Source organism: Crassostrea angulata, chromosome 9 (assembly GCF_025612915.1).
Source record: "Crassostrea angulata isolate pt1a10 chromosome 9, ASM2561291v2, whole genome shotgun sequence".
NCBI classification, from domain to species: Eukaryota; Metazoa; Mollusca; class Bivalvia; order Ostreida; family Ostreidae; genus Magallana; species Magallana angulata.
In genome coordinates this window covers 1,711,998-1,723,279 of record NC_069119.1, presented here as the reverse complement: position 1 = coordinate 1,723,279, position 11,282 = coordinate 1,711,998, and the positions used below count along the sequence as shown (strand labels likewise).

The window sequence follows — 11,282 nt, the reverse complement described above, 5'->3', positions numbered from 1 at the left end:
TATCTAATCTATATGAAATAGATGCAATGAAAATAGTCTGGAATAATAGACGGACTTAAAAAAAATAATGACATGCCATGAATAATTTCTTCAAAATATTCTAACTTGAATAATTAGATTGATCAAATATGGATAAACCCTGTTATTTCATGCAGTTAAGCATTTTGTTTGGGGCAAGAGCTATAACTCTAGTAATGTTAATTCAAGGGCAGTAAATCCACACTTCCTGGTATGGAGCGTGCGCGTTAAGCTCTTCCTTTTATATTCAACTGTTTCCTGAGTCAGTCAAAAAAAATCAACAAGAGAAATATATCAAGTCTTATCGTTATAATCGGCGAGTTTTATTACTTTATACCGTCATATTATTACAATATCATGCTGAGGGTGAGGAACCAAATGGCATCTAAGGCGAGAAGCCCATACGCAGCCGTGCCAAATGGAACAAATACAGTTGCCTCGAATAGTGTTTTGGCACGAGGTCGTCGCGGAAATCGTCGAGGAGGTCAAGTGAGACCGCCCGTTGCAAACAGTTCCAATATTAATGCTCCTCCGACACAAGCGGCTCCTTCGACACAGGCGTCAACTGAAGCAGGCCAGGGAATGTCACGGAGCGGGATGATTGGGATGATTTCTCACAACATGCCGCCCATAGTTAACCCCACCCCTGACGCACCAAGTGCGTTGTCGTCACATGTATCCCAAGCTCTCAAAGATAAAATTTGGAATGGCGAATTTGTTCATTTAAACAAATTGTTGTTTCAACAGCTTTGCACTGAAATGCAAAATCAAATTGTTTTCGAGGGGGGTGTTTTTCAGATCAAACCAAAAAATAAAGAAACAAAAATTACAAACTTCTCGCAATGGATGGACGCTTTTTTCATATATGCTTCTATATACTTAGAAAAACATCCACTACAAGCCATTTCACTCTTGAGGTATATGTCAACAATTAAAAGGGGGGCTGCTAGTAACAATTCAGGTTGGTTGGATTATGATGTGCGATTTCGCTTAAAGAGGTCTGTAGACTCCTCTTTAAACTGGGGATCTATTGATGATGAACTATGGTTGTTTTACATGCAAACAGTTAATAAAACCCAATTGTCAAATCCGTCAACTCGTAGGTATTTGAAATGTTATGCCTAAAATTATGAAGGTGTTTGTCAGAAACAATATTGCAAGTATTTGCATTAGTGCATCACATGAAATGTATATCATCCCTCCATTAACCTCCATTAACATTGAAGAATAATCAATCTAATCTAATTCCAAAAAATGCACCTGCTCGTTCAGAAAATTTTAATTCCAACAAAAAATTTTTCAGGAATCGACAACAAACCACAGGACGACAAACCTATATGTAACTTGTTACATAAATTATAGGATATTGGCTGCACTCCAATCAATACATCTAACTTCGATTCTTTATACTGGTAAATTACCCAAACAAAGAAATAGCAACAGTTCTATCAAATGGGTTTAAAAATGGGTTTTCGCTTCAATATACCAGGCATTAGAAAACAGGTTGAATTTAAAAACATGATGTGTGCAGAGGAACATGTTGTTGAGTTACATGAAAAAAAAATAAAGAAATAAAATTCGGTAGAATTTTAGGCCCCTTTACCTGTACACCTATATCAAATTTGCTGTGTAATCCTATTGGTATCCTATTGGTATCCTCCCCCAAAAGCAAGGGGGCGGCGTATGATTTTTAATTTATCACACTCAGTGGGTAATAGTATCAATGATCACATTGATCAACAATATTGTTCAGGGTCGTACTCTACATTTGATCAAGCCTTGTCACTGATTCAGGAGTTGGGGGAGGGTGCATTAATGGCCGAAATGGATATTTCAAGTGCTTTTAGATTGTTGCCAGTCTGTCCTGAATATTTCTGCTTGGTAGGTTTCAAGTTTTTAAATTCATATTATGTTGACCAATGCTTGCCAATGGGTTGCTCAATTTCATGTTCATTATTTGTGATATTCTCTTCCTTCATACACAGCTGGTAGCTGCAGCAAAGGTCAAATCCAAGGGGGATCATTCATTATTTAGATGATTTTTTTATTTATAGGTAGAGCAAACACAGCTGATTGTGAGATGTTAATCGCACATATGATAAAGTTATCTGAAATTTTAGGGATCCCATTAGCTCCAGAAAAAAAACAGAAGGCCTATGTACATCTATTTGTTTCTTAGGATTAGGCATTGACACAGTTTCAAGAACTATTTTCATTCTAAAAAAGAAAGTTACTGAACTTTTGGAAAACATTAATGATACTTTAAGTTGTAAAAAGGTCACCGTTTAAACGTTACAGTCATTAGCAGGGTCACTAGCATTTGTGGTTAAAGCTTTGCCCTCAGGAAGAGCATTTTGTCATCGTATATATGCGGCTTTAGCAGGAGGTAAAAAATCTTCCATTTCATAAGAATTTCAAAAGAAATCAGATTGGATTTAGAAATGTGGGTAAAATTTCTTACAAAGTTTAATGGATTAACCCCTTTTCCATCTTTGACATGGCAAGATGATGAGACACTCAAATTTTATACAGATAGCTCAGGTTCAAAAGGGTTTGGGGTTAAATTTGGCAGTCAGTGGTGTTATTAGTCCCCTACCGGTTTCACCGGAGGGGACTATAGCTTTTCTCTGCGTCCGTCAGTCCGTCTGTCTGTCCGTCCGTCAGTCCGTCTGTCTGTCCCACTTCAGTTTTCCACACTTTTTTTCTTTATGCATTTGAGGAATAATATGAAACTTGCTGAACAGCTTCAAAATGTCAAACTACAGATCAAGTTTACACTTTTGTAGCGTCCGATTGACATATTTTTTTTAATGTTCGGGTTCGTTATCGGGTTCGGTGTGTAACTGAATAAACGAGGTCAGTATATAGTCAGTAATAATAACGTGCGTTACTTGTACCATTCCTTTTCCTGTACCATTCCTTTTATCATTTCTAACAAACAAATAAATTCTATAAAATAGTGTCAAGCATTGTGTTGTAAATTTAATCGGCAGGTTTTTTTTTTGCATTATTATTACAATCGGGTTCGTTGTCGGGTTGGGCTGTTTAACTGTTTGGTTTGATTCGGGGTACAGAAGACGGTAAGAAATGATATTGTGCATAACAGTGCATTGTTTTCACAAATTTTTACCAGCGAATACAGAATAGACTTGACGAAATTACAAGAGATGAAATAAAGAGTATTATTTTACCTATTTCCTATTTTTCTATATCAACTATATAGTTTTAATTTCCTCTGTTCTTTTATCTCTGATTAAAGCATGACATCTCGTTTACAATAGCTCTGAAATAGTTGTGTGCTTGGTAGCTTTCATAGAATAATACAAACCGGTAGGGGACGTGTATTGCTTATGCAATACTCTCAGAATGCTTGTTTTGCTTGGCCTTCACATTGGTTTTATGAGACAACAAAAGATATTACTTTTCTTGAACTTGTGCCTATTGTTTTGGGAGTTTTTATTTGGGCAGAACAACTCTATGCAAAAAAGTTATTGTTACACATTGACAATCTCTCGTTAGTTCATATCATTTTTCAAAAGTCTTCAAAAAATAACAGGGTCATGGTTTTGATTCGAGCGTTGGTATTGTATACCCTTAGTTATAATATCCATGTTAGAGCTATACATGTTCCGGGAAAATATAACAATATAGCAGATGCTATTTCTCGCGTTCAGTGGTCAAGATTCCGACAGTTGGCTCCTACAGCAGACAATTTTCCGTGTCATATTCCTGCTCCATTTTGGGAGATTATTCATCAACTATAGATCAACCGTTAGAAGCCAGTATATCTGAAAACTCAAGTAAAGTTTATAAACAAGGCATCCAAGCATTTTTTAACTTCAGAGTTCAAGCTTCCTTTGAGCATTTGTGGCCACCACCTATAGATCATATTATATGAAGGAATCTGAATTTGCATTTTCAACAGCAAAATCGTATATATGGCTGGTTTGAGTTTTGTTGTAAATTTACATGGTTGGCAGAATGGTACAGAATCCTTTTTGGTCAAAAAGTTGTTAGCAGGATTTAATTAATGGGGCATGGTCACGATTTTGGTCAAATTTTATTTTTCTGTTTTTATTATTTGCAATGCTCTAGGAATGCATTTCGAATATTCAAATGAAATTTGGGTGCCAGTCGTTGAGATTTAAGCAAGATACAGGGCTCACAATTCTTCGGCATGTGAACAAGGCTCGTGCCCTGTTTTTGTTTACAAGTGTTCAATATACCAGTAAAACTCTTTTTAAAGCTGGTTTGTCTATCTTATAATTCATTTTAAGCATAAATAAACAGTTCTCAACTATTAAAACATTTATTTTAGGTCTAAAACTGGAATTTTTACTTCAACATTCGAAATGTAAACAAACGCTTTGTTAACAATGCACAGAGTTGTAAGCTCTGTAACTCTCTTATATCTCATCAAATTATACTCAAATTTTAGTTGCCTATTGAAATTGCCTTACTGAAGCATTGTAAACATTAAAATCGAAAAAATAGTTTTCGTCCAAAATCGTGACCATGTCCCTTTATAAGGTCATGCAGAACTCGAGACATTAGACAACCAATTACATTGTCTTTATTAACACAAATTACCAGTATCATTCCACATTTAACTATTTCTTCGTATGAAGCACATTTATTTCAGTCAGCATTTCTCATTGCATTTTTTGCTTTATTGAGAGTAAGTGAGCTAGTGGCATTGGAAAGAAATCATGTTCAAATGTTGGAGGATGAGTTTATAGTTTTTGTGGGTTGCTCAAAAACAGATCAATTTGGTAACAGTTCATTCATTAGAATACCCAAAACATCAAATTCTTTTTTGATGTTTCAATTTTTTTTCAAAAATTTCAAAGTCATGGGCAATGCATTCAAGCAACACATCTATTTGCCCACTGCAATATTAAACCATTGACTCAATATCAGTTTTCATCCATGCTGTATAAATCCTTAGAATTCCTAGAAGTACCCACAAATTCATTCAAGTCGCACTCATTTAGGATTGGAGGTGCATTTTACCCGTACTTAAAAGGGGTGTGTGAAATACAAATCAAGCACACGGGTAGATGGAGTTCCTCGGCTTTTAAATCCTACACAAGACCATGTTAATAGTATTTTTAGTTTTATCCTGTTTAATCATACATAAATTTCAGATTCAGTTTGGATCATTGTCTCATCTATTATTCATTGGGCACAGAAATATGAAGAGACCACAAATCAGTTAAACCTTGGATTAAACCACTTTACAATTAATTGGAATGGTAGATGGGGAATGGTTTGGGAGTACTTGTATACAACCGTGTCAAGTATGTTAATAGCTAATAAACAACCAACTATTTTGATAATTCACTGCGGTGGTAATAATATTGGGGACCCTCAAAATACCCTAAAAAGTATTCAAAAATTCATGAAACTAACTTTATCTCAAACAGCAGACCTCTTGCCAAACACTCTCATTGTATGGTCACATATATTACCTAGAAGTAATTAGAGGCAGTCTTTATCAACCATCGAAGGTGAAAACTCTAGGCGTAGAATAAATAGTGCAATTGCAACATTTTTTTGAAAAAGCTTAATGGTGCATTTATCAAATATTGTGCAGTTTGTGACATCTTCCTCTCGCACCTATCCTGAAAATATCTCTGGCAAGTCATGGTCCGTTTTACTTATCTATCTTATTATATATCATATACATATATCTGAATCTAGAATGTCCAAGAATGGACATTCATTTGTATCATATCTACAGGTGTCATTGTTGTCAAATTTGCCGCCTGGTATTGGCGGATGGTTCACGTGACAGTGTCCCTGATCCATTTTGCATAATTTTGATTAGAATACTGTCTCCGTGGGGCACTGTTTTTTCCAGACATCTCGGGTCAAGAGAGTATTTCTAATATTGTATATTACATATATATATTTGATATATACTGCCATAATGTTTGAACGGCGCACGTCGAGTTCAATGTACATGTATGAAATCTATCTGATGTACATGTACTATATATCTGACTGATATATATCTGATATTCATGTACTTATCTAATTTTTGCACATTTGATTAAACGGCCATGACAACTACGCCAAACAACCAATGTATAAACATCAGGGTAAATATCTGAATCATAATTGTCTGTTGTTTTGATATTAGTATTAGCTAGAAACATGAAAAGCATATTTATTTGGGCAAAGGTCATGAAATAACTGTAAGTTACAAGTATAAATAAATAATGAAGCAAAAGAGAAAGATTATTATTCATACTAAAAATTTAGTTTCATAATGAATTTATCAAATTTCATTTATTATTATCAATTTCAAAAATCAACAAAATGACATAACTAAAAATCGTACAATTTGAAATTCAATTGATAAACGACTAGATCTACATGTAGTATCAACCTATAAATTAAACACCTATATTTTTAATAATAATTCATTCACTAGTCTTTTTAATTTAGATTAAAATAACACTAATGAATATTGAACAGATAAAAGAAATTAAACTTTTTTTTTATTATCGATTTCCCCGTGCGGAACCTCATGGAATTTTCTACACAAGTGGATTATCTTTCTTGTTTTCCGTAGGGATCCTATATAAATGCCTTTATAAACAGTGATTAAAGTATTAATCGTGCAATAAAAAGGCTATGGGTGTCATCTATAATTGTTAAGCTTGTTTTTGGTCACGAATTGTCAGAGATTATGAGGCTTTATATAGATGAAAATGGTAGACCTGCAAAGTTAAAGTCGCCCGCACGAGTAAACAGATGCTAACGGGTGGATCAAGAGACAACACTTGATCATCGGCATAAAAAACCCCATGATCAAGAGTTGTCTCTTGTTCGTAACAAACAAGCACGTAATCTACATTCGATCGTGAGTTATGAGTAAAATACAAAAAAAAAAAAAATTTATATGTTCATTTTATTTGTAACAAGCATTCTGAGAGTATTGCTTAAGCAATACAAGTCCCCTACCGGTTTGTATTATTCTATGAAAGCTTCCAAGCACACAACTATTTCAAAGCTATTGTAAACGAGATGTCATGCTTTAATCAGAGATAAAAGAACAGAGGAAATTAAAACTATATAGTTGATATAGAAATTAAATACAAAACAAGTAAAATAATACTCTTTGTTTCATCTCCTGTAATTTCGCCAAGTCTAGTCTGTATTCGCTGGTAAAAATTGTGAAAACAATGCACTGTTATGCACAATATCATTTCTTACCGTCTTCTGTACCCCGAATCAAACCAAACAGTTAAACAGCCCAACCCGACAACGAACCCGATTGTTATAATACAAAAAAAAACCTGCCGATTAAATTTACAACACAATGCTTGACACTATTTTACAGAATTTTTTTGTTTGTTAGAAATGATAAAAGGAATGGTACAAGTAACGCACGATATTATTACTGACTACATACTGGCCTCGTTTATTCAATACACACCGAATCCAATAATGAACCCGAACATTAAAAAATTGGAATATAAAAAATTAATTTTCTCGAAAATATGTCAATTAGACGCTACATTTCATATTATTCCTCAAATGCATAAAGAAAAAAAGTGTGAAAAACTGAAGTGGGACAGACAGACGGACGGACGGACGGACAGACGGACGGACAGACGGACTGACGGACGCAGAGGAAAGCTATAGTCCCCTCCGGTGAAACCGGTAGGGGACTAATAAAAGATACTGCATTATAGGGGTTTGCTATAAAGACACGTGCTCATAAACAAAGTAACAAAGTTACAGCGCCGCTGTTTTGTACTATCATACGAGGTTTTTTTTCTTTTATGTAACGTCATTTCTTTATGACGTTATTTTCTCTGTTTTATACAAAACGTCAAAAGGACCCTTTTCTCATGGGCGCAATCATATGAGAAACTCGTGATAATTAAAATTTTATAAATCTAACTAAATAATTTATATACATGTATCAATTTTTAAAGGCTTTTGAGTTCCTTTTTAAATTTAGTTATTAGCGAGCGCATTAAGAAAATATGTGCCGAAATCGTCATTGGTCAGTTTGCTCCGTGCTTTTGTAAGCCCCCGATGAAAATTTACATCGGACAAGAACAATGCCATGATACAACGCCCTTTTAAAAATTACGCACTTTGAAAATTTGAAGTCTAGTATGAATAATATTCAAAAATCTTTCACCATAAGTTAAAAATTAGGTATTGTTCTCCTGGTAAATAAATATCATTCTGTTTATGACAGAAACATGTATTTTTTCTTAAAAAATTCGAATGGAGTCACCTTCATGGACATCCGTTGAGAATGCATTCCATTCGTTAACAACAGCGGGAACAAATAAAGATTAATATAATTGTAATCGACATTTTGGTATACTATAGTTTTGTGAATTTCTGTAGTATAATTGGATGCATTAACACGTTTATTTAGGAAAATGTCCATTACACAATTCAATAAAAGGTTTCTATCAATTTTATACATGGTTTTCAGCCTGGAAATTTTCCTTTTACTATCGTTTCCAACCCTGTTTCGAAATAAAGAGATTCTCAAAAAGCAAAAATAGGTAATCATGTGACAATCTTGCTGCATTGTATTTGTCCTAACTTTGACTTCCTAATAAGTTTAAATTTGAGTTTTTTCTTTAATTCCAATTTATTTTGTGCATTTGCTAAACATTTTCGGGATTTAGTCGAAATGATGGAAATTTATATAACAATAAATAATTGTTTTAACCTTGTTTAGCTCAATTGGATAAACTTAAATAGCTCAATGGGGTATATTCAAATAGATCAATGGGATATATTTAAAAAAGAACCAAATTCATTTTAAGCTAACTTGATAAACAGTTTCCTGATTAAAACTTTTTTTTCTTTTCTCATAAGCTTACAGTTTTACACGTTTAAAAGAACAACTCGGGAGGTTTGAATTATCCATAAAGTGCATCGGGGGGGGGGGGGGGGGGGGTGTTAAATTTTGTTTAAGCTGTTCAATAATTTAAAAATTACTATACACGTTGTTTCAAATTTACTTTGAAATTCATAAAGAATATCTGTATGTAATTATTGTGATGACATCTGAAGTGTGTTAAACAATTTGTAATTTTATGTAAACAGAAATGTGCAATTGCAAACATAGTTACATATAAACATATAAAAGTAAATGATACATGTAGTAACAAACTGATATTTTTACTATAAAGGTGCGTGTAGTATATACGCGTAAATTTACCCTTACCGAAAACTTTTATAAATATTATCGCTTTCACGCTGAATTACCGGTACATTCAATATTCTAATAAGTTATCAGTTTATTGATTGTGTGATCTAAGTATCATTTATAAGTGTATAATTTACCTGTAGTTTTTACCAAATGCCTCATTTAGTATGTTGATGACAGGTGATATTTTGTGTAGGGAATCATATCCCTCTTCGCTGGGCTCTGGAACATCTAAATGGTCACTGCAATGCAGAAACTGAATTTTGGGGAGACTCGGCTGTTTGAAGCCGAATAAAGACTTTTTAGTCTTGCCCTTCACTATAAGCATAGGGGGCATGGAATCCCCAGTGGCATTTACGCAGGTCATGATTGTAATATTTGACCTGTCATTGCCAGTGCGGCCAACAACAGATTTGCTGCCACGGCTGGCAATAACATTGACGGGCGTGTGCTCTAACTGCTTGCCGGTTTCATCGCAGTTCCATATATTTTCTGATTTCTCTTGCAAATCAAGGTTAACAACTATTTTAGATAGGTCTGCGAAATACTTATCTACTACACAGCCATTAAGCATTCTTGCACGTACTGTGCCGAGCTTTAATGGCTTGCTTAATGCAACCTCGGGGTGCTTTTTTTTCAGACCTCCCCACCAGTGTTTAGTTGGTTTGAAGTTTTCGAAACCTGTAATTTTGTTCCTTTTACAAAAAACCCCAGCTCGATGAAGGAGTTGTTTTCTTGATATACCGAAACCCTTCTTTTTTCAACTTTGTTCGAGAGCACAGGCTTTCTCCCAGGCTTGGCATCGAGAGTAACTCGTTTCGTCACTCTGTCGTGCAAAGTTGACTTGTCGACATTAAACTTCTCCGCGGCTTTTCTTAGAGACAGAGTCCCAGATTGTACAGCTTTTACCGCCTGTTCCATTACTGAGGGGTCATTTTTTTGGTAGTTCCCAAGTAGTTTTTGCCTTTAATCTGGTCATGCTGAAAGAAAATTTTCCCTATTAAAAAAACAATAATAATTAATAGCATCGGAGACATTAAAAAAAAAATCAACATAGATGTATAATTATACAAGAGGCCCATGGGCCACATCGCTCACCTGAACAGCAGTTCCTTGTAAAATTACATTTCGTAGCATATGCTTTTTCTATTTTAAACATTGAACCCCTTTCTGGGGACCCAGTTATGGTCCGAGGTTTATGGTTGGCTTGAACAACATAAATAGTAACATAGGAATTAAAATGTGTAGCACTGCGGTGGGACCGCACGTACACAACCTGAAAAAGAAGAGAAGAGTTCCACTTCAAGAGGAATAACTCTCAGACTATACAGAACATCAAGAAAGATAACTCTTGGTTCCACTACATTAGAGTTTACACAATTTGAGGATCCTTGCAAAGTAATTTCACAAACTGTAGCATTATAGTTCTCGAGAAAAACTTTTTAAAAACATTTTCAATATATCTTTCTATGTTAAACTTTGAACCCCTCTTGGGGCCACAGTATTAGTCCAGTGCTAAAGTTTTAATTATTTGGAATCTACATTATTTAAGGATGCTTGCATAGTTATCTCACAAGCTGAAGCATTATAGTTCCCTAGAAAAAGATTTTTCAACATTTTCCCTCTATATTTCTATGCTAATTTAAACTTTGAACACCTCTTGGGGCCCCAGTATTAGATTGAGGTCACGGCTTTTTTAATTTCGAATCTACACTATTTGAGGGTGCTTACGTAGTTATCTGACAAATTGATGCATTGTAGTTCTCGAAAAGAAGATTTCCCTATACATTAAAACTCGGTTATAGCAAAGTCATTGGGACCAATGAATTTACTTCGTTATATCCGTTATTCGTTATATACGTATAACGAATTCGTAATAACAACTATAACGAATTCACTTTATACATGTTTTCTTCCACCAAACTATAATTTTTGCTCATTGATGCTTAGAATAAAAATACATTTGTTTAATACCTTTATTAAACGGATTGTGGGTCGAAAAATTTATAGTAAAAAAAATCATTCAAAATATTATGTTAAATGGTAGTGCACACTTTTTTAATCTGTA

At 34.3% G+C, this 11,282-nt stretch overlaps 1 pseudogene; it reads left to right on the top strand.

The window, feature by feature from the left end:
- The first annotated feature begins 375 nt into the window (after nt 1–375).
- Nucleotides 376–5,578, top strand: LOC128163206 (uncharacterized; annotated as a pseudogene).
- Nucleotides 5,579–11,282: the final 5,704 nt, after the last annotated feature.